This window comes from Hyaena hyaena, unplaced genomic scaffold (genome assembly GCF_003009895.1).
Source record: "Hyaena hyaena isolate Hyena2069 unplaced genomic scaffold, ASM300989v1 scaffold_415, whole genome shotgun sequence".
Classification (NCBI taxonomy): Eukaryota; Metazoa; Chordata; class Mammalia; order Carnivora; family Hyaenidae; genus Hyaena; species Hyaena hyaena.
Window position 1 is genome coordinate 680,912 of NW_024081048.1, and position 25,881 is coordinate 706,792.

The 25,881-nt window shown below is 36.9% G+C and overlaps 1 pseudogene; it reads left to right on the forward strand.

The window, feature by feature from the left end:
* Positions 1-1,101: 1,101 nt before the first annotated feature.
* LOC120245410 lies at positions 1,102-1,956 on the forward strand (annotated as a pseudogene).
* The last annotated feature ends 23,925 nt before the right edge of the window (positions 1,957-25,881 follow it).

Here is a 25,881-nt window from a genome sequence, read left to right on the forward strand (position 1 = left end):
AATTAGTTAAGGCATACACAAAATAAAGGATGCAAAATGTGACATCAAGAACATAAAAAGTGGGAAAGAGACAGGAAAATGTGGAGTTTTAGAGCGTGTTCAAACTTAACTTACCATCAACTTAAAACAGACTGGTGTACATCTAGACTGACACAGGTAAGCCACATTATAACCACAAAGCAAAAACCTATAGTAGATATACAAGAGGTAATGAGAATGGGATCTAAACAGAGCACTGAAGAAATTCATCAATTGCAAGGGAAGATCGTAAGAGAAAAATTAAGGAACACGGAGAAACTATAAAACAATCAGAAAACAATGAACAAAATGGCAATAAGTACACACTTGTTTATAATTATTTTAAACATTAATGGATTCCTCCTTCAATCAAAAGACATAGAGTGCTTATTGAATAATAATAAAAAAAAAAATACCAGCTGCCTACAAGAGATTCACCTCAGAAGACATATACAGACTGGAAGTGAAGATATGGAAAAGATACCCCATACAAATGAAAACCAAAAGGAAGATGTGGTAGCCATACTTATATAAGAAAAAACAGACTTCAAGACAAAGATAGTAGTAAGAGACATAAAAGGGGAATTATATAATGATAAAGGGGTAAATCCAAAAGTGGATATAATATCTGTAAATAATTATGTACCCAACATAAGAACACCTAAAAATATAAAGTCAAAATTAACATACCTAAATGGAGATATAGGCAGCAATACAATAATAGTAGGTGACTTTAATGTCCCACTTGTGTTAATAAGTAGATCATCCAGAAAGAAAAATCAATAAGAAAAAAAAAAAAGAAAAATCAATAAGGAAACCTTGACCTTAAATAACTTGTTAGACCAGATAGACTTAACAGATGTATATGAAACATTCCATCCAAAAGCAACCTAACACACATCCTTCTTAAGTGCACACAGAACATTCTCCAGGATAGATCATACGTTAGGCCACAAAACAAGTCTTCATACATTTAAGAAGACTAAAATTATATCAAGTATCTCTTCTAGCCAGAGTGGTATAAAACTAGAAGTTGATTACAAGTGAAAATGGAGATGGGGGTGGGGGTGGTGAGCACCAGACATGACGCCCTCCAGGACTCTCATGGTTCCTGTAGCAGGGCTCCTGTTGCTGTTTTGTGGGGTTCCCTGGATCCATGCACAGTGGAGGGACCTCTCAACATCATGGCAAGAACAGGAGACAGTTGCTGGAAGGGGAATGGATGATAGAATTTTATGCTCTGTGGTGTCTTCCTTGTCAGGGTTGGATCTACAACCAGAATGGGGAAGTTTTGCTTTGTGGGGAGAAGATCTTGAGATTAATGTTGCAAAAGTGGAGGTCATAGAGCAGCCAGGACTGAGCGGATGGTTTATCATAACTGCCCTTCTTACCATCTGCCATTGTAAAGATGGTGAATTTAGGCACTATCTGGGCTCAAGGAATAAGAAGCACTTCATAAACTATAAATGAGAAAGAGTGGAAAAGTATTGAACCCATTTCATCATGGTTTGGTCCAGATTCTGTTCTTATGAGTAGTATGTCAGCACCACACAGCTATCTGTGTGGATCAGGACCATTACTATTTTATTGAGGACCTTGGATTACAAGTCTGGGGATAATATACAGTTTTTGCTTTTAGCAACTCTGCTTTCAGGACCATTATTGGGACTCTGTATGATATTTGTGCTGCATTGCCTTTTTCTTTCACAAAGGTATAGATCAAGCCATACCCTTCCAAAAAGAATATTATCAGAATCTTCTCAACCTTTGATAAAAGAAGAGGAGTAACAAGAAGCTGATGAAGAGGTTTCAGAAGAGGAAGCAGAAAGTAAAGAAGGAACAAACAGACTTTCCACAGAATGCTATAGACAACATTCTATGGGTTTTTCCTTGTTCACAGATAAATCCTGGTTAATTGTTATAAATATTATAATATGATTTTGATAAAAACAAAAGACTGACCATTTGGTTTGAAGTGAACTATGACATGCTTATACATTGCAGGGTTCAGTCTAGATTATCTTAGACTGAACCAACTATCTTCAAAAATTAAAAAAGTTTGAAATGAGATTTAAGAAAAACAGTTCTTCAGTTTAAAACAGTTTAAGCAGTTCCTCAACTTTTGAAAAATCTGGTGCCAAGCAAGAAGATTTGAATATGTTTGTTAAATAATTCATTTCAAGTCTGAGTTGAAAAATTACATTTCCCAAGTATTGCATTATTATTTAAGGAGATTACTTTGGACAAAAAGATTTCTCACTTGATACAATTTTTCTCAGTTTCACTTCGTGGGGAAAAAAGAACACATTTCCCATAAATAAGAACTTTGCCCACTGTCTCAGGAAATGTGTATTTCAGGAGCACCTGGGTGGTTCAGTCGGTTAAGTGTCAGACTCCATCTCAGCTCAGGTCTTGCTTTCAGTGTTGTGAGTTCAAGCCCTGCATTGGTCTCCAGGCTGGGTGTGAAGCCTACTTTTTAAAAAAAATGTGTATTTCAATGACAATTCTGGTCCTTTTAGATGTATAGTTCAAAATTTCCTCATTTTTTTTAAGATTGTTCAACTCATAAAAAATGATCTTGCTTCAATCACAGTGCTCTACACATGATAATACAGGATATGTTGCTGATTTAGGAAGATTTTATTTGAGTTCATGGTGTTGTCTTGATTCCTGTCAAGGTCGCCTGCCTTCTTTGTTCCCCTCTGTTCAGTGTATGATTTGTACTTTTCCTACTTTCCATGGGTTACAGTTTTCATTGTCCAAATTGGATACTTTTCTAGAACTATTTTTCATGCTTTAAAAATAGTCCTTTTTTGTTGTTTCAAACCAAAGTATACTGAAGAGGTAGCTACTCTTTAAAACTAAAGAGGTAGCTACTGATAGTTTAAAATTTGGGCCACTAATTTCAGATTTTATATCATTCTTGTTGAACCTCTACTTGAACTTTTTCTTCTTTTTTTTGGATATGAAGGTGAACATTCCTGATTTTCATTTGATGTTGTGTTAAAGCCTTGATATTTTACATTTTGAAAATTCACAGAAGCTTAGTTTGATATAAAAGAAAGCATTCTACTCAGGAAGAAGATAAAAAACAGGTAAGAACTGGAAAATTCATGTATATGTGGAGACCAAACAACACACTGCTGAAAAGTCAATGTGTCAAAGAAGAAATCAAGAGAAAAAAAATATCTTGAGACAAATTAAAATGTGAATAAAATATACCAAAACTTATGGGGTGCAGCAAAAGAAGTTTTAAGTGGGACATTCATATCAATAAATGCCTACATCAAGAAACAAAACACAGGGGCGCCTGTGTGACTCAGTCGGTTGAGTGCCCGACTTCGGCTCAGGTTCAGGTCATGATCTCACAGCTCATGAGTTTGAGCCCCAAGTGGGGCCCTGTGTGGATAGCCCAGAGCCTGGAGCCTGCTTTGAATTCTGTTGTCTCCCTCTTTCTCTGTGCCTCCCCTGCTCATGCTCTGTCTCTCTCTCTCTCAAAAGTAAACATTAAAAAAAAGAAAATAAACAAAAAATATTGGGGCGCCTGGGTCGCTCAGTTGGTTGGGTATCCAACTTTAGCTCAGGACATGATCTCATGTCTTGTGAGCTCGAGCCCACACGAGGCTCTGTGCTGACAGCTCAGAGGCTGGATCCTGCTTTGGATTTTCTGTCTCCCTGTCTCTCTGCCCCTCCTCTCTCTCTCTCAAAAATAAATAAACATTAAAAATTAAAAAAAAATATCTCTAATAAACAACCTAACATTACAGGTCAAGGAAGTAGAAAAAGAAAAATAAAGCCCAAATTTAGTAGAAGAGAGAGAATTGTAAAGATCAGTGACATAAAAATGGTTAAACATCCACAAATCAATCAGTGTGAAACACTAAATTAATAAAATGCAGGATAAATATCACATGATCGTCTTAATGGATGCAGAAAAAGCATAGGACAAAATTCAGCATCCATTTATGACCAAAACTTTCAAAAAGTGAAAAGAAATGTACCTCAAACTAATAAAGGCCATATATGAAAAGCCCACATCTAAAATCATACGTAGTGGTGAAAACCTGTAAGTGTTTCCTCTAAGAGCAGGAATAAGACACGGATGTCCACTCTCACCACTTATATTCAACAGAGTGTTGGAAGCCCTAGACAGATCAATTAGGCAAGAAACACTATTTCTAGATGACATGATATTATATAAAGGAAAACAGTTTTTGGCTCCACCAAACGCCGGTTAAAACTAATCAATAAATTCAGTAAAGTTGTAGGATACAAAGTCAATATACAGAAATCTGTTGTATTTCTATACACCAGTAACAAACTAGCAGAAAGAGAAATTAAGAAAATAATCACATTTACAATTGAATTAAAGGGATAAAATACCTAGGAATAAGCTTAACCAAAACAGTGAAAGAACTATACACTGAAAATTATGACTTTAATGAAATAAAATGGAGACACAAATAAATGGAAAGCAATTCGATCCTCATGGATTGGAAGAATTAACATTGTTAAAATGTCCACCGTGCCCAAAGCAATCTACAGATTCAGTGCAAACCCTGTCAAAATTCCAGTGGCATTTTTCACAGAAATAGAACAATCCCAAAATATGTACGGAACTGCAAAAGATCCTAAATAGCCAAAGCAATTTTGAGAAACAAGAACAAAGCTGGAGGCATCATGCTCCCTAATTTAAACCACGGTAAAAAGCTATAATAATCAAAACAGCTACTGGTGTAAAAACAAACACATATATTAATGGAACAGAAGAGAGAGCCCAGAAATAGACCTACATGTATATGGTCAATTAATTTACGACAAAGGAGGCAAGAATATACAATGAGGAAAGGACGGTCTCTTCAATAAACTGTGTTGGAAAAATTGCACAGCTTCATGCTAAAGAATGAAACTGAATCACTATCTCATGTCACACCTAAAAATTAACTCAAAATTGTCTGAAAACTTTAATGTAATACGTGAAACCATAAAACTCCTCAAAGAAAACACAGATGGTAAGCTCTGTGACATTGCTCTTGGAGATACGTTTTTGTATCTGACTCTGAACATAGTGGTAGCAAAGCAACAATAAACAAATGAGATGATATCAAACAAAAAAGCTTCTGCACAGTGAAAGAAAAATCAACAGAATAAAAGCAACCTACTCCCATATATCTAATATATATGACTTGATATGAGTTGATATATGCTAACCAATAATGTTTAATAGCCAAGATATATTAAACCAAAATATAGCTGAATAACAAAAAATGACTATTACAAGAAAGACCAGAAGTAACAAGTGTTGGAGAGAATGTGAAGAAAAGGGAATACTTGTGCCCTGCTTTGGGAATGTAAATTTGGGAATGTAAAGTCACAATGAAGAATAGTATAAAGACTCCTTAAAAAACTAAAGACAGAACTTCCATATGATGCAGCAATTTCATGTCTGGGTATTTATCCAAAGAAAATAAAACACAAATTTGAAAAAAAAAATACATACATCTCTATGTTCACTGTAGAATTATTCATAATAGCAAAGACATGAAAACAACCTAAGTGTCTATTGATGGATAAATAAAGGAGATATTGTATATACACAATGGAATACTACTCAACTATAAAAAGGAATGAAATCTTCCCATTTTAAACAACACAGATTGACCTTGAAATAAGTTGGACAGAGAAAGACAAGTATATGTGAAATCTACAAAAACAAAATGAATGAACAAACAAAACAAAAAAGAGATGCCGGGAACAAACTGGTGGTTGTCAGAGGGGATGGAGATTGGAGGAAGTGACATTGAAGAAAAGGGTCAAGAGGTATAAATCTGCATCCATGAAAGATATAATCATGAGTATATAATGTACAATATGGTGACTATAGTCAATATTATATTGGATAATATGTAACTTTATACCGTAAGAGGAAAAAATGAACTTATTGGAGTGCTTATTTACAATGTATACAAATATAAAATCATTGTATTATATGTCTGGCACTTATATAATGTTGTATGTCTGTTATACCTCAAACAAACAAATAAATGCTAGATGTGGACATTGACTAATCCACAAAGCAGGAAATTAAATTAATTACATCATCTGTTTCTAGTCTTATTAAATATATTTTTCTATGAAATAAATTCAAATGTCATTTTTTATTCATCTTTGGTTGGGACTGATTGACTATTTGGTCCAAAAATATTCCAAGGAAGGGGCGCCTGGGTGGCTTAGTCGGTTAAGCGTCCGACTTTCGCTTAGGTCATGATCTCGCGGTTCGTGGGTTCGAGCCCCGTGTCGGGCTCTGTGCTGACTGCCAGCTCAGAGCCTGGAGCCTGTTTCAGTCTGTGACTCCCTCTCTCTCTGACCCTCCCCTGCTCACGCTGTCTCTCTCTCTCTCTCTCCTAGAAATAAATAAAACATAAAAAACAATTAACAAAAATATCCCAAGGAAGAAATCAACAATTAAGATTTGGGAGGAATTCCTGAGCAAGCAATGAGGAAGAAAGGTCTTAAATTCCAAAAGATTTTCTAGATTGTTAAGAATTCCATGAGTAAATGAAAGCTATGTGTATTTTCTTATTGATTCATCATTTTATTCTCGTTGACATATGTGCGTTTCTATTAGATACTTAGCCCATCAATGTGCCTTGTGCCTTGTGTTTTCTGAATGACAGACTCAGAGCACAGAATCGAAATGATGTGCTATACGGCATTCAATATCCGATCCATTCCTAATTTTTACACTAAAAAGAAGTGCTAGTGTAATTACAAAAATCAGATCCAAATTGTTCTATCAAAGGTTAATTATTTCTAGAATATGTTATAATTACTTTTATAGTCTAGTACTTAGAACATATATTGTGTTATCATAGTTATATTTCATATTGATTCTGTGCTCTATGAGGGAGGTAAAAGGAAGCGTTCTATCTGCCAGAAGAGCAAAGTAATTACACTTACTAACCCAGTTGCTTAGCAAGAATGAAGAAAAATACTACAGGAACTAGTTTTTGATTAGGAATTTATCCACAATAAAGATATAAGCAGCATGACATTTTAGGCCTTGGCTCTTTGAGTCAAAGACAGGTTTTGAAATGCCTAGTTTACTGCTAAACTCCAACCACTGTGCTTTTCTTCCCACTTATTCATCAATCTCCTGAACTCTGAGATTATGAGGCTATAGCATTTCTTAAAAAAATAAAGGAACTTGAACAATTCTCTTGTGGCACATGCACACCACAGCCCCTGTGCTGGTTGAACTATGCTGTTGAGTGGCTTCGTCTTCAATAGCAGTGATGGACAAGTTCCTCTTTCCTGACCCCACTGCCATCTGTCATCCTGGATTCCACCTACAGTGTGTTGTATGAGCTACAATGAACAGGTTTCACCCTGGTCAAGGTCACTGCCCAGCCAATCAGAACTGATGGGGTCAGTGCAAATATCCAAATTACTTCCAAATGGAGGTGCTGACAGACACTGTTAATGAGGACTGTTCTGTCAGACTTGTTGATGACCTTTGACAACACTGCTCTTCCAGACTGTCAAGATTAGTCTAGTTTTTCTTTCTCTGACATTTAGGTGGTATCTGATACTTAAATGCACATTTGAGGGTAATCTAAATACAGTGTCCAAAGATGAATTCGCAGAAGTGACGAAATTGATAGCATCATTATCCATCCATTAGTTAAGAAAATATTTTAGTTGCTTATCTCAAGAAAGATCTAAGCCTGTAACCATTATGGGAGTAACCATTATGGGAGAAGCAGATGTTAAATACACAAATCTATATATTTGTGAGTATATCTCAATGATGACAGCAAAGCAAATAATCCTGCTTCTAAACAACGTCATGAATCTCCTTTTCCACTTGTGTCTTGTGGTGGCTAATAAGGTGCAGAATATCGAAGAGAATACATCATTCAAAGTTCTTCCTTGCCCTTCTAAAATAATGACATTTGCATATACTGGTGTAACAGAATTATCAGTTATACTATCAAATAGACTCTTCAAATCATACCCTTGCCCTTAACATTAGAGAACATTTTGTAACATTTCCCGCTATCCTCTCTGATAATAGCTATGTCACAATATTCTCAAGAAGCCATTTAAAATGATGAGGGATTTGTGTGTGTGTATGTGTGATTAAGTGTGTGTGTGTGTGTGTGTGTATGTGTGTGTCTACAGTTCAATAAGACATTCAGCTTAGAAAAGATTAATATATAATTTTGTTCTTTAATCTTAAAATTATTTTACTGGAGCTTCTAAGTGGCTCAATTGGTTAAGTGTCCAACTCTTGATTTCAACTCCAGTCATGATCTCACTGTTTCTGAGTTCCAGCCCTGTGTTGGGCTCAGCACTGACAGTGTGGAGCCTGCTTGGGATCCTCTGTCTTCATCTCCCTCTGCCCCTCCCCCTGCCTCCCTCCCTCCTAAAATAAATAAATAAACATTTAAAAAATAATTAAGAAATAAAATTATTTTACCCAGCAGCCTTCTATATATATTCAATACATTCATTTATCTGTGACTTATAGTAAAACCACTTGTTTTCAGTATTTCTCTTTCCCAGTCACTGATTTCTTGTTTTAATGGTCTATAAACTTAAATGATCTGAAGTGAAATCCTTAAACAACCCTCTTTCCTTAGTTCTTACTGGAAGTTCCATGACCCTTCTGTTCTCTACTTCCTTGACTAGACTGCACTGTTAATAAACACACCTCACTACCTCTTATCTCTCTCAAGTTGCTGTTGCTCACCTTTCTTCCACCTGAAATCTGGAAGGCTGCTTCACAACTGTTTTACAACTTGAGATGAAATGACTTTAATCTTAGAGATTTCCTTAGAATATCTATAATTTAGGAAATACTGTCTGTGCTTCCGAATAACCACAGGTGATCACAATTGTTTCTGTGTGCAAAGAAAAGGAACACTTTTTTCTATGAAGGATGGGGAAGAAAAGGACAAATAAATTAATTCTTATCTCCCTCCAAAATCTACCTCCATCCTCTCAACCATCAATTATAAAAGTAAAATAGAGTCTTGCCATTCAAAATATGGCCTACAGACCAGCAGCATGGCATTTTCTGGAAGCTAGTTAGAAATACAAAATCTCCAGGTGCACCTCGGTGACTCATTCAGTTGAGCATCCGACTCCTGATTTCTGCTCAGGTCATGATCTCGGTGTTAGTAAGATCAAGCCCCATTTCAGGCTCCATGCTGGTGGGGTGGAGCCTGCTTAGGATTCTCTCTCTTTCTCTCTCTCTGCCCACCCCCCACTCATGTGCTTGCTTGCTCTCTCTCTCTCTTTAAATAAACATTAAAAAAAAAAAAAAAAAAAAAAAAAAAAAAAAAAAANNAAAAAAAAAAAAAAAAAAAAAAAAAAAAAAAAAGGAATACAGAATCTCCAGATCCATCCTAGGACTACTGAATGAAAATCTCTTTAACAAGGTTCAGAGGTGATTTTTATATATATTAAATCTTAAGAAGCCCTGGAATAGAGGAGATAGAATGATGGGGGACATGGGGGAAAAGAAGGTCGCTTGGGAGGAGGGTGAGATGATGCTGGGGTTAGGTCAGAGGAACATCCATCAATTGTGAGGCCACAGTATGCTGGCTTCTCTACAAAAGAGAGGCAAAGCAGAGGACAAAACTTGGGTTTTTTTAATTACCTTTTTGGATCATTTTTCCATCCCCTATCCCTGTGGTTGGTTGTCTGACTCCCAGCACCGGTTTAAAAACAAAAACAAAAAACAATGATGCTGACAAGATAATTATCAGCTACTGCTGAGAAAACTGGAGAAAACTGTCATTGTTACCCTGAGGGTAAAGCTCTTCATTTATTTACCAAGCAGAAAATGTGGATTAAGGAAAAACATATTCTTGTTTCATTTTGGCCCTGCTTTATACCAAGGCCATGTGAGCAAAGCCAAATGAGATTGACCAAAAAAATCTGGTTTAGTTAGTGCAATTGAACAGCAGCCAGGCAATAAATTGGAATCCCAGGAACTCAGGGTCCTACTTATTTTATGCTGACAGCCAAAAAAATAAATTTTTGGTTTTGCGTTCACTTTTGTGCACTATAAAACCATACCTCTAGGTTACTTACGTATACAGAGAAAGCTCTGCATCGAGAAATAGAACTGGCTGAGTTATAAAATGTGTTGACTTCTTTATAGGTCTCAGTTTTATAATCTGTATAAGGGTTCTGTAGGTGCTCTTGTAAGAGCCTTGGTTTTCTCACCTTTTCACTGAAGAGTATCCTGATTTGTAAGAGCCTGTTAACTAAAAATACTTTCTTTTCTTCATCTTTAGCTGTTTCAGTGTGTCCTGACAATGTGTGTCCATTGCCCTCGATTTTTTGGATTCTTAAGCTCTACATTTGCTAAATTTGTCAGAAAGGTTTTCCCAACTAAATTGGGCCTATTGTGAATAATTCTACACACGGGTGGTATTTAACCTAATCTTAATCACTGATTTTTCTTGTGATAAAAGTGATGTTCTGAGACATTACAGTTGTTGTTGGCACAATTGGAAGTTATTAATACTTCTAATACGATGCAATCATATTATCTGCAGAGACAAATGTCTATTATAAGATGACAAAGTTAGAAGTTCCCATCTATAGAAATTACTATTTCCAGCAGAACTTAATCCCTGGGGGCACCTGGGTGGCTCATTCAGTTAAGTATCTGACTCTTGATTTTGGCTCAGGTCACGACCTCACAGTTTGTGAGCTAGAGCCCTGCATTGGGCTCTGCGGTGACACTGTGGAGCCTGCTTGGGATTTTCTCTCTTTCCCTTTCTCTATGTTCCTTCCCTGCTTGTGTTCTCTCCCTCTCTCTCAAAATAAAGAAATAATAAAAAATCTTATCCCCACATTAAAAAATCACTTGAGTCTCATTGGACACCTATGGGCAACTAATCAAAATGTATTAAGGGCATCATAGTTTAGAATATTCTACTTACTAACTCTCTGATTAATGTTACATTTCTTTTTTTTTTTAATTTTTTTTTAATGTTTTATTTATTTCTAGGAGAGAGAGAGAGAGACAGCGTGAGCAGGGGAGGGTCAGAGAGAGAGGGAGTCACAGACTGAAACAGGCTCCAGGCTCTGAGCTGGCAGTCAGCACAGAGCCCGACGCGGGGCTCGAACCCACGAACCGCAAGATCATGACCCAAGCGAAAGTCGGACGCTTAACCGACTAAGCCACCCAGGCGCCCCAAATGTTACATTTCTTAATATAATTATGCCCTGGCTCCATCATCTGTAAAAATGTAAATAAGAATATGTAGTTCCTAGGGCTGACAATGATAATTAAACAAGATAATGCACATATGCAACAATGCCTGGAAATTAGATATAACATTCTATTAATGTGAGCTATACTGTCATCATCATTACTATTATTACTTCTTTTACAAAAACCTAAAGCACAAAGTTGGCAATATTCCAAGTCATTCAATAATTATTCAGTTAACCCAAATGTAAGTATCACGGGCCTTCTATGCTTTGACACATATGTGTAATAAAACCTAGTTCTTGGTGTGCCCGCTGAGTTATTGAGAACACATAAGTGCTCATTATTCTTCCACCACTTTAACCTTAGTGACTGCTAATGGTATCTTCCCACGTCAATTTCTTTATAGGAGCAGCCAGGACATTCATCCGTCCTTCATGCTAAACATTTGCCTCTTATTTCTCCCTTCTTAGGAATATCCTTCTCAAAAACGAACAGTAGGTCACATTTATTGCATTATGTATGCCATTCGCTTTGCTCTTCATAACTTCAACTCTCAGAATCAACTGGTGGATCCTCTTTGCATATTTACTATGTTTCCTCTATAAACCTACAACAATGTCGTTCATCCTCCTCATTCATCAATATGAATTCAGTAGTGCACTGTCCATTCTAAGACCCTCTGAACATGAAACCTCTGATTCCTAGAGTGACATCCTCACTCTCAACTGTTACTCCCTGGAAGGTTTTGGACAAAGAGTTAAGTTTGGTTTTCTATCCTAGCTCAGCAACTTGTGAGCTGTGGAGCCTCTGTGCTTATTTTTCCATCTATAAAATTAGTATAGCAATACCTACCAGATAAGTACTGTGGTGGGAAACAGATAAGCTGCTTAATCAATAGGACTCATGTAGTGAATAGAACACTAACAGAGCAAAGCAGATATTTTAATCATGTTCTCTTGTTGCCCTTGTAAGAGACAGACATTTACGTGTCATCTTCTATTAACAAATATTTTATATTCATCTTCACTTCCTCTTGGAGAACTCGGATGGTCTTATTCATTCCATATATGGAAGTACATGGTAGATTTTTACTTGTTTGCTGATAAGTTGTATTGAGTGTTCTGGTTACCATAATGAAAGTTTATGAACTTTCAAACTAACAACTGTTCATGCTCTGATTTCTGCATTACAGTATATAGTATTAATGATTTCCTGTTCATTAGATATTAGAGTTTAAAAGGATTTACTATACACTATTAAAAGAGAAGGCCCCATATTTTTAGTAAGCACCTATTATATCATCGACAATGCCCTAGACACTAGGAATCAAATAGCTGGCAAGAGACAAAAATAAGAGGTTAAATGTAATAAATAGGGTGGATATTATAATACAGTATGAACAAGCCTGTGGGAACAGCAAGGAAGGATAAACTAACCTGAGGAAGTAGAAGGCTTCACAAAGCAATCCTTTCTTCTAAATGACAGTATTTCGTAGAAGCCTAAAAAAAATACTTTTATGATTTCTCCTAACAAATTGAAGAAAAACCAGTGCTAATAATCTCAGAACATACTAAGGACTCCCCCTTGCTGTTTTCTGGCTATAAATGTCTTTTTCCTGACCTAAGCTAGTGGTTTTGGTAGTGGTGGGGTGGTGCAGGGTAATTCACTTTAAGGAGAGGTAAAGAAGTGAATTGGTCTTTTATTCCTTCTTCTACTCCTCAAATTTATCTTCCATGAATATTTTTATCCATAAGCGTCCATAATTATTCTGTTGCTAAGAAGAAACCTGGGTTTAACTCCATTTTCAAAACCTCAGTGCCAGTTTCTGATGAAACTATCTTGAGGCAGTCAGTACAGAGACCATCTTTCCAGAAACACTGTTTCCCTTTTTTACAGGGCAGAGGAAAGCAGTAACCTAGGGTGGGGGATTCTACTATGAGGAGTGGAAATAGTCAGGGAACCACTGTTTCAATGGTGACCCCAGTGCCCTAATTAAAGATATGAGTCCCTATATAAGCTGCACGGTCATTTTACCCTTCTGTAAGATGATATTTTATTACATGCTCCACTCCCTAAGCTGTCCCCATTGATGTAGACAGCTTGTTTCTAAATGCAAGATGAAAGCGCATCATTCCACAGTAAATAAAATCAGGATTAAGTAAGGGGGCCATTAAAACAGCTGGCCTTTGCAAATACTTGGTCTCTTAATCATGTTGCATCGTATCATCAGGAAGGTTATTTATTGTGGACTCTCATCCATAATGGCCGTTTGCATCCTCAGTTATTTACAGCCACTGTCCACGTGAACCTAGCCTGGCTTAAAGCATCCATACAACATTGTCTTTAATGACTCTTAGATTTTTATCCATGGCTGTTTCGTTTCCCAATATTGAAACCAAAGCCATTTTCTCCTCTGGACATTACTATGTAATAAATCCCTAGTTCTGACAGTTGCTGCATATTTTAGCTTCAGAACCACTCACTGCTAGGGCTTTCTTCAAGCCACCTCTGGACCTCTTTTGGTGTTCCTTTTGCCTTTCTGGGGCACACCATGCCAGTAATTCTTCCTCAACCACAGGAGATAAATACTACCTCATATCAACCCTTCCTTCCATTTCAAAAGTATACTCCAGGAGGGATCTAATACTGGTTGTTTATACTCCTATGTGAATGTGAGTCAATAAATACTTAAATCTACCAGAGTTATGAGCTTTCAAAAATATGTCTTGGACTCCTAGTTGGTCTTTTTGTTTTCTTTGTTTGCATGATTGCTCTCAAAGTCCTCTGGAATACAGCTAGAAATATTACACATTGAATGTCAGTCAGTCATGTGACATCATTGGCTTCCACCAGCTTCTGTAACCCTTGGAATAAGATCTAAATTTCTCACCCTGGTCATCAGGACACAGTGACTTGGTTTCTTTGCCTTTTGGATTTAATTTAATACTTGGATTTTCCTCTTTAACTTAGATTTAGCCACGAGGTTTTCTTTTCTTTCCCTCAAATCCACCAAAATTTTGTTCACTTTAGAGTCTTGTCCTGACTTGATTCTCTGTCTGGAATGCTCTTTCCCCCTGATCTTTTCCTGATTCCCTTACCTTTCTCTAATTTTCTTCACAGCACCAATCTCAACCTAAGCTATTACATAATTATTTGCTTGTTTCTTTCTTTTATTTCCTTCCAGAAAATAGATTCACAAAAGAGGAGATACTGATATATTACCTACACTACCGTGTGGCACAAAGAAAGTGCACAATAAATAGTTGTTGGAAGAATTAATAAATGGGATTTCCAGTGTCACAGGCATAGTAATAAAGTTGCCAATATTTATTTGATATCCATTTTACATTATGTAAATTCCAAGTGCTTTCAATGAATTATCTCAACCTTGACCGTCCCATGAGATTGATGTTATCATAACCTCAGATCTGCAAATCTAGGCAACAGTAAGCTAGAAAGTCAAATCTAGGTCAAATCTTGCTCTATGGTCTCAGCAAGAGGTTACCTAGAGTCCTACAAATCATATTACAAAGGCTGCTATATATTAATATTTTTGTCATGGATATTCCTTAGTGAAATTCTAGATAATGAAATATGAAATATGCTTACAGCCTAGAGTTAGACTCTTTGTATTTTATGCTTTGGGGCCTTTGGAAAGTTATCTAACTCAGGGCAAGTTTCTAAATGCATAAGACTCTCAGTTTTGTCATTTACAAAACATATTAATACCCATCTACTTCCCTCCTGTGAAAGAAGCAGATAGTTAGATATAGTGCATACCTCTGTATAGCAGTGTTCACAGAAAATGCTCAATAAATGGCTATTTTTATGAGGATGATAATGGTAGTTCTGATGGTGCTGTAACTGTTGATGCTGTGAGTTGCCTAGCACATAGTTTTCTCCCCCACCGTGAATTCAGACAAGATTTACTATGCCTGGAGGGTTGCCAAGGCAGAGCTGACAGGAGGCTGTAAAAAGGGGATAGCAAGGAGCCTTATGAAAAAGGTCAAGTTTGTAACACTGCGGATGGCAGCTAACATCCAGGATGAATAAATCTAAGCTCCAGGAAAGCTGGCTTCTCACAGTAACTCCAAGGTTATCAGGTGAATCGTGAAGGAATTCAACTTGAGGAAGGAATGAGTCAAGAGCCTGCTCCTGATTTGGGAAAATAAAAGTTTAGGGTTAAAAATGAAGATACACCAGGTGCCTAACTTAATAATGATCATCAGTTTGTCTGCTGGACAGCGGCAGGGAAGCAGGGATAATGGAAATTAAAGCAACAGTAAAGATAAACCGCCACTGGAAATTTTGAATGAAGAGGGTTTTTATAACAGGGTGTAATAAGAGCATTAACTGAACTAATAATACTCTAATCATATGGCAAGACTGCTGTAAACACTACACACACAAACACACACACACATATACATACACATGCATACATACATCTATATCATCTATGACTCTAAACTTTATAACAACCTCTGAGGTGAATATTGTTATTTTCCTCATTTTTTCAGATAAGGAGCATAAGAGATACAGAGATAACTTTCCCAAGGCCACTCAGTAAGCAAGTGGCTGCTAGAAGTCTGTATTACAAAGTATTATTCGGGAAAACCCATGGAGGTGGCTCTACTGAAACACAGAATCCATCAAAGGCATGGCTTGAAGTATTGGCACAAGTATTGACAGGACTGATGGTTTCCAAAAAGTTCTTTAGATTGTAAGAGAACATAATCAAATTGTTAGCTTATTAATTAAAATGAATTCTGACCCTAAAACGTAAAACAAATTAATAAACAACAACAATAAAAACAACCAAAAAAGCAGAATCAGACATAAATATAAAGAACAAATTGATGGTTCCCAGAGGGAAGGGGGGGATTAGGCGAATGGGCAAAATGGGTTCAGGGGAGTGGGAGAGACCGGCTTCCAGTTATGAAATGAGTAAGTCACTGGAATGAAGGGCAGAGCATAGGGAATACAGTCAATGGTACTGTAAAACGTTGTATACAGACAAATGGAAGCTATACATGTTGTGAGTATAATGTATACAGAACTTGCATCACTATGTTGTACACCCAAAACAAATGTAATGTTGCCTATCAGCTATATTCAAATTAAAAATAAATAAACAGATTCTGACAAAAATGATGTGAGACATTCTTCAAAAGATACCTAAATATTTGAATAGCAGCACTATAATGAAACTTCTAACGCTATTAAATTATGGAAGTACAATTTGCTCAGGCTTTCATATCTAAAAACAAACATTAGGAGTAAGATTTTGGTTGAATCTTGTTTCGTCCCCTCAAGATTTGTCCATGGGTATTTTAACTAATGGGAAAAAAAGAAAGAAAGGAAGAAGTTCCATTCATCTCACTATATGTATTTTCATTTAAGATTTTAATTTCTAAGTCTGATGATTCTCAGAATTTGGAATTTATTTATGATCTTTGGCCAAATTATAGCAATTTATAATTTTAATTTGATATAAAAATATTAATATTTAGAGACTTATGGTCATGTGATATTTTAAAATGGAATTAAATGAATATGTATATTTTTGTTGCAAAACTGCTTGAGAGACTAATCCAAGTCTTTAAAAACATTTTTTTAAAATGTTTTATTTATTTCTGAGAGAGAGAGAGAGAGAGACAGTGTGAGCAGGGGAGGGTCAGAGAGAGAGGGAGGCATAGAATCTGAAACAGGATCCAGGCTCCGAGCTGGCTGTCAGCACAGAGCCCTACGCGGGGCTCAAACCCACGAACCGTGAGATCATGACCCAAGCCGAAGTTGGACACTCAACCGACTGAGCCACCCAGGCACCCCTCAAGTCTTTAAAATATAAGGCTTATATTAGAATAAAATTATGTAGAGAAAGAATAGATATATGGATAAGGATAAATAGGAATAATATATAATTTCTGACTGTTAAGAAAACTTGCTCTTTATTATTTAAAAATATGATGGTGGTTGCCAAATACCTATATTTTAATTCCATCGCTATCATTTTAGAAAGCAATAATATATGCTTTCTATGTTATAGAAATATGTTATAGCCCCTATAATATATTTAACAATAAAATATAAGAAAACAAGAGAATAAGAAGTGAGAAGAGGGGAAGTTGAATGATACAGTTCTAAGATTCTTACATTTAATTCTTACAATTAAAATAGTACATTATTTGAAAATAGATGATGAGTACTTAAAGATAAATATTATAATCATTAGATCATCAAAAAGAGCACATAAATATAGCTAAACATCATAAACTTATGATGCTTTAATGTATGGCTTTTCAATTCTGCCATCTTTCAAGGATGGTGAAAAAGCAAAATCATTCAGTAGAAACCACACTGTGAATTTTGATCTTTTCCTGAACTAGCAATATGTGGTAGAATAGTCTTTTGTGATCCTCCCAGGCAGTGAGCTGCAACTCCCAGGCAGCCACGAGATCATGAAGGTAAATAAACCACACACTTACAACCATTCTGTATGCAGACAGCCATTCTGTTTTCAACTTTCAGTAGAGTTTTCAATAAATGACACAAGATGTTCAACACTGTATTATAAAATAGGTCTTTTGTTAGATGACATTGCCCAACTATAGGCTAAGGTATTTTGGACATGTTTAAGTTAGGCCAGGCTAAGCGAGGATGTTTGTTAGGTTAGGTGTATTAAAACCATTTTGACTTATGATATAGGCAGCTTATGATGGATTTATCAGGACATAGCCCCATTGTAAGGTAAGAAAGATGGGCACCATGGTGTGATGATATAACATTACACTAAGTAGACTTTGGTGTAAAACTAGCACAAAAAAACCTTTCAGAATGTTGAAAGGATCAAGTTAATTGAGAACAATAACAGTATTAAATGTGTATGCACTTTGAAAGCTTCTATATACACTAGGGAAATGTTGGTGGAAATAAAAAGGAAATAAACAAATATAAGCCATCATTGAAATTTAACAATCTTCTCTTAGGAGTTGACAAAACAGACCCCAAAAAGTGAAAATAAAAATATAATTGAAGTGAAAAACATTAGTGACCAATATGATTTAGTTGACAATGAATACTACACCTAAGAGATAGATGTGGAACATTTATTAGCATAGACTATAGACTGGTTACTAAAACACGTCCTAATAAATAACGAAGGCTTGACGCCATTCCGTTTATATTATCTGACCACAGTGGTATTTAATCGGAAATTAATAGATACTTGATAATAAGATACCTGAGAAAAGTCCCTAAGTATTTGGAACTATATCAACATACCTCTAGATAAACCATGGAGCAAAACCAAAACCAAACAAAAAACACCTGTTTTATTTTAAAATGTCATAATTATGCCATACTGGAAATTATATCTTTTGCCAGTACTTAAACTTAGAATAAAAAATTTAAATGTTAACTTAGAAATGTGTTAGGGGCTACATAGCTTTTCAAAAATATCTTAGAGAGTACTTTAGTGCCAAAGTGTCAAATTCACTGCTTAATGTCATGGGAGATATTTAATGAATAATTCTTACCATCAGAGACCATAACAATGAAGAGTAAATTGGGGGAATAGGGTGGTGAGTATAATATGGGTTGTGGGGCCTGTATTTCTATCTTACTTTTGGCTTAGTGTCTTGAGAATGTACAAGATCTGGGAGGGGCCGAGAAAACACACACACACACACACACACACACGCACACATTCCCCAGTAATTTTAGATAAGAGGGACTCTTGGCTTGTCTCCTATAATAAAGAAAGAATAGCAGAAGTAAATATCCTTATTCTTCTAAGCATTTTTGGATGTAGTGGAAAGTTCACCTGCTCTGAAAGGACTTTGCATCAGCACCAAGGGGCAAGCCAGGGGATGCCTCTGCACTGACAGCAAAGTTTAAATTAAAAAAAAAAAATTATGTTGCCATGGATGCCAATATAGATAAATTACACCAAATATCAGTTGAACTACTTTGTTGCAATCTGAGGTGAAAGCGTGAACAAATGCTCAAATATCTGAAATAGTTTTGGTTTCCTGGTGGAAAAATAATAGCATGTCCTAACTGAGCCTTCACTGCGTCAGACACTACAAGAATTCCATGTATAATAACTTACTTCTCACCACTACTATATGTGATACATAGCGTTATAATTCCAATCTTAGAGAAAGCAACAGTTCATCCAGAGGGATGCAATGTTCCCAGGTTATATTATCTGTAACTGGAGGAATAGGAATGGAAACTTGAAGCAGAAATTGAGACTTACTTTGAAATAATAAAGGAAGTAAATATAGCTGTTTTTGGATTTATGTGTGCATAATTCATGATAGATAGATAGATAGATAGATAGATAGATAGATAGATAGATAAAAACATCACTGAGACCTTACTGATTGTCCCAGGCTGATATGGCTTGGGTAGCACTTCCTCAGGTTGTGTTTCCCATAGCTTCTTTTTCTATTCAGGAGTCAAGCTGACTTCCAACATCAAACCAGATTTACAAATGCCAAATCACATCACCTCAAAAGAAGATACTCTCAAGGTCCAGCTTCTCCGGAAAGCCATGATGTAGCAGAGAAAGGAAGATGATTATAACCTCCTGCATCCAGCATGCAAGTACAAATAAGTAAAAGAAAAATTAAAACATAGTTTCAACTCCTTTTTCCTGTTTAGAATTGTAGAAATAGCATTTTGAAAAAACAGAGAAAATAGGAAATTCCTTTTATGTCATTGTAGCCCCTTCTTGAGCAAAGGATCACATGTATATTGAAAAATATCCAGGGAAACAATAGTAATGGCTTTTAGTTTCATAATAATTTTATCATAGATCCATTCTGCCATGCAGAAATCATTGTGTTAGGAGTCATAAAATGCCTGAATGACATTTTTCTATAAATAATTCAGAGAAACTCTTAAGGAATAGACTTCACTCTGCTTTTGTTCTTGGGGAACACAGAGGTAATCTGACATAAAATAAACAGTTTTAATGTGTTTGTTATAATGTCATTCTTTAATAGCATTTTAGGTAAGTAACACTCATGCATGGCAACATAATAGCCCTGAGAAATTCATAATTTAAACTGCGTGGAAGTATTATTTTATGAGGTGAATAGACAAATACATTAGTCGCGAGACTGAGGATGGCATTTTCTTATCTTGAAGCTAGATCTTCCAATTCTCAAAACCTATGCGCTATGAAAGTAAAATTGTTATGAAACTATAAAAATTGAAATATATACATGAAACCCCTTAGGAAAAACAATTTATTGACAATGGAATTCACTGAATGGCACACACATAGAATTTATAGCAATTGATTTGACTTTGCAGAGACGCTGGTATTCTTGTGCAAAAGATGATGGATAAATGGTGGGTTAAAGTCTTAAGGAAAAACAATAAAAATTCAGTCTTCCAAAGGTTTCTCATCATGCACAAAGTTCAGTGAAATTTTCAATGCCTCTAGGTAAGTAAACAGTTTTACTAAGTCTGATTATTTCCTTATCTAGACTTGGTTTTTGACGGGCTTAACTATGCTATATATAATACAAAGCTGTAATGTCCTTCTTGATTTTAACTACAAAAACAGGTATAAGAAAACGTCATCTTTTTCTTTTTAAATTTTAAATTTTATTTTGAGAGAGAGAGAAGGAGGGAGGGAGTTGGGAGAGAGTGAGTGAGAGAATCCAGAGCAGGCTTCACACTGTCAGCACATGGCCTGACATGGGGCTCTAACCCAAAACCATGTGATCTTGACCTGAGCTGAAATCAAGAGTCAGATGCTCAACTGACTGAGCCACCCAGGCACCCCTACATCTCTTTCCCTTAGGTAGGAGGCATAAAGCCTCAAAAGCATATCAAAATAATAAGAAACGTATTACAGTCATTTTAAACTAAGGTTAGGATGAACTATAAGCAAGGGAGACACTGAAAATTAATGAGGCAATTAGGGATTAGTGTTGAATCATGAAGTTGGAAGATTTGTTGAGGTAATTTTTAATATTTTTGTCCAGTTTTTCTACACTCACGTTATTACAGAGTTAAAGCCCAGAAATAGAAGAAATCTCTAATACTTCCGTCTTTCAAATGTTGTTAACAGAATTATGAGTTAACTTGTGGCTTCCTTCCCATCAATTTTATAAAGGCTCATTTTACCTGGTAAGGTGTTATCTGACCCACTGACTGCAGGCTCCCTCACCTGGGTCACCGGCATGTAACTTCACAAAGAACATGATGAAAAGATTCCTTTATGGTGTAACAATATGTCACTGTCTAAGTCAAGAAAATATTAAGTATTATTGAATATGTAGTATATCATATGTTCTGTTCCAATACTTTCCTGGTATGAACTTGGGCAGACATCTAAGTTGGCAAAGAGAAATTAAGCAACTTTTCCACAACAGTGAGCTTGGATTCAAATCCAGCAGTCTGGCTCCAAACCCCAAGCATTCCTGAACTATTCTTTCCCCCCACTGTTAGAATCAACATGGTCTGCAAAACTACTGATGGATATGAATGGATGGACAACGCCTTTTAAAGAGAAACAAACTGTATTTGCTTGCATACATTTAAAATATCATAGGAATATACATAGAAACTGACAATAAATATTGGATGCTTCTGGGGTTAGGACGTGAATAAATGAGGAAAATGGTACAAGGAGAGTTTTCCATGTATATTCTGTCTGGAAGGTTTGAATTCTGAAATATCAAGATGCATTATTTTCACAAAAATGGATAAATAAGTAAAACTTAAAAAGAGAAAAAACAATTATAAGACTCAGTAGGTTCTGTCATGTCAACAAACAATTATAAGTCCAACATTAAAAACGAAAAGTTGAGAGAAGGGCCAAGATGGCGGAGCAGCGTGGAATGTTTTTTCCCCTCTCTTGGCCCGGAAATGCAGCTAGAACTACCCCAAACCATCTTGCACATCTAAAAACCTGGTTTGAGGAAAAACAGAACAATCTGCACAATTTGAACCACAGAACTTGGCAGGTGGGCTGCGCCGAGAGGTGAACTGGGGGAGAGAGAAGCCACAGAGAGGAGGGAGCTGTGTTTGCTTGCAGAGACAGGGGGCAGAGTGCAGGAAATGCAATCCCCCCCGCCCACGCCACCCCCTCCACCCATCCTGAAAGCAGCGGGAGGGAAAGAGAGTATACTGAAAAAAAGGTAAAAGGAGAAAGAAGGTTCAATTTCCATTAAAATGCTATAAACAGGGGAGCACAGAGTCTGAAAATCTGCAGCCTGACACCTGGCGGTGCTCTGAAGGGAAGGGCGCATCCGCAGGAGCGGAGAGCGAGACGCCGGGGGCCTCAGGCCGGGGAGCTCCGTTCTGCGCCGGGGAACTGCCGCGTTGGCTGGTGTGGAACCAGGACATCAAGGGTTTACTGAAGCCTGGCGCCAGATGGCTGTGACGAGTGACCATAATCCTCGAACCACGACTGCTACACGACTGCGGGAACTTTCTCTGGGGCGGGCTGGCACCCGGCCGCAGTGTCTGGGCATTTACAGCACCACGGTCATGCAAGAAAGTTCCAGGAGGTCGGCCTGCACGCAGCTGTTGGGTGTTGGGACCCCGCACCTGAGGGTCCGAACGGTGGAAGCTGCAGGAGCTCAGAAGTGAGGGGCTTGGAGGGGCGCCTGGGTGGCTCAGTCGGTTGAGCGTCTGACTTCGGCTCAGGACATGATCTCACGTTTGTGGGTTCGAGCCCCGCGTCGGTCTCTGTGCTGACAGCCAGCTCAGAGCCTGGAGCCTGCTTCAGATTCTGTGCTTCCCTCTCTCTCTGATCCTCCCCTGCTCACGCTGTCTCTCTCTCTCTCTCAAAAATAAGTAAAATATTAAAAAAAAAAAAAAAAAGAAGTGAGGGGCTTGGAAAGACAGCCCCATCTGATAAAACTCAGGAGGGAGGTGCTGCCTGGAGGCTGACACCTTCGTCACAGACAGTGTAGAAGTGGGGTGTAGATGGAAGCTTGAGACAAAGGAGGGGTGCCTGACTGCCAGTCAGCAAGGCACAGAGTATTGATACTAGAAGCTGGGCAGCTGTGTGACGCTATTTTGAGCCCTCTGACGCATGCGCAAACACGTCTACAGGTAGCACAGTGATCCACCCAAGTAAACTAAATAGGGCCATCTAGTGGAGAACGGAGCTGCTACACCAAGACCTGCCCAACTGTGTCACCAAGCTCTAGAAGATTCCAAATCTCTTTCTCTGTTAGTTTATGGACTATAAAGTGCTTCATAGTTTGACTTCTTGGGTAAACTAGATGTAATTTCAATCGTATTTCATTCTGTTCCTGGTCCATCTATTCAATTTTTTTTCTTTTCCTTTTCTTATTTTTGAATATAGAAAGAGAAAGGAATTTTTTTTATTTTTCCGGTTTTATAAGAAAGATTTTTCTTTAATTTTCTTCTATTATATTTTTACTTTTTATAAATTTTAAAATTTCTATTTTACTTTCATTATTTCATTTTATTTTTATTTTATTTTTTCACTCTTTTCCATTTTCAAACGTTTTCCTTTCTTTTATTTTTTTTTTCTATTTTTTTCCCATTGATTCTTTCCTTTTTTTCTCTATTCTATCAAGTTGTTTTCAACAACCAGACCAAAACACACCTAGGAGCTAGCATCTTTGTTGTTGTTGTTGTTATTTTAAATTTCATAATTTTTATTTTATTTACTTTTACTCTTTTTCTTCCTTCAAAATGGCAAAATGATGGAATGCACCTCAAAATAAAGAACAGGAAGAAATGACAGCCAGAAACTTAATCAACACAGATAAAAGCAAGATGTCTGAACCAGAATTTAGAATCACAAAACAATACTAACTGGAATTGAAAAAAGCATAGAATCCCTTTCTGTGGAGACAAGAAACGTAAAATCTAGTCAGGATGAAATTAAAAACGCTGTAACTGAGCTACAATCTCTAATAGATGTCACAGTAGCAAGGAGGGAAAAAAAACTGAGTAGCAAGTTAGCGATAGAGAGGAAAAACATGCAGAGAATAATGAAACAGAAAATAAAGAGGAAAACTAAGGCAAAAGAGCACGACATAAGAATTAGAGAACTCAGTGACTCATTAAAAAGGTATAACATCTGAATCATAGAGTTCCCAGAAGATGAAGAGAGAGAAAAAGCAGTTGAGAGTTATGTGAGCAAATCACAGCAGAAAATTTTCCTAACCTGGGGAAAGACACAGACATCATAATCCAGGATGCACAGAAAACTCCCTTTAAATTCAACAAAAGCTGACCATCAACAAGACATATCTTGGTCAAATTCATAAAATACTCAGGCAAGGAAAGAATCGTGAAAGCAGGAAGGGAAAAAATAGTCCTTAATCTACAGGGGAGGACAGATCAGGTTTGCAGCAGACATATCCACAGAAACTTGGCAGGCTGGAAAGGAGTGGCAGGATATATTTAATGTGCTGAATTGGAAAAATATGCAGCCAAGAATTCTTTATGCAGCAAGGCTGTCATTCAAAATAGAAGGAGAGATAGTTTCCCAACAAAAACTAAAGTAGTTCATGACCACTAAACCAGCCGTGCAGGAAATCTGAAGGGGGACTCTCTAAGGGCAGAAAAGACGAACCACAACACAAAGGACCAAAAGCAACAAAGACTAGAAAGGACCAGAGGACCACCAGAAAGTCCAACTCTATAAGAAACGTAATGACAACAAATTCTTATCTTTCAGTACTCACTCTAAATGTCAATGACCTAAACGCTCCCATCAAAAGACAAAGGGTAACAGAATGGATAAGAAAACAAGATCCCTCTATATGCTGTTCACAAGAGACCCATTTTAGACCTAAAGACACCTACAGTTTGAAAGGAAGGGGATGGACAACCATCTATCATGCTAATAGTCGCCAAAACAAAGCCAGAGTAGCCATACTTATACCAGACAATTGAGATTTTAACATAGAAACTGTAACAAGAGATAAAGAAGGGCATTATATCATCATTAAGGGCCCATCCACCGAGAAGATCTAACAATTATAAACATTTATGCTACAAATGTGAGAGCACACAAATATATGAGCCAATTATTCACAAACATACAGAAACAAGCTGATAGTAATATTATAATGTTATGGGACTTCAACACCCCACTTACAGCAATGGATAGATCATTTAAACAGAAAATCAACAAGGAAATATGGCTTTGAATGACCAATGGACCGGATGGACTTAACACATATATTCAGAACATTCCAAACAAAAGCAGCAGAATACACATTCTTCTTGAGTGCATATGGAACATTCTCCAGAAGAGATCACATAGTGGGACACAAATCAGCCCTCAAGAAGAACAAAAAGATCAAGATCATACCATGCATATTTTCAGACCACAATGCTATGAAACTCGAAATCTACCACAGGATAAAAATGTGGAAAGATAACAAATACTTGGAGACAAAAGAACACCCCACTAAAGAATGAATGGGCTAACCAAGAAGTTAAAGAAGAAATTAAAAAGTACATGGAAGCCAATGAAAATGATAACACCACAGCCCAAACCCTCTGGGACATACCAAAGGCAGTCATAAGAGGAAAGTACATAGCAATCCAGGCCTTCCTAAAGAATGAAGAAAGGTCTCAGATACACAACCTAACCTTACACC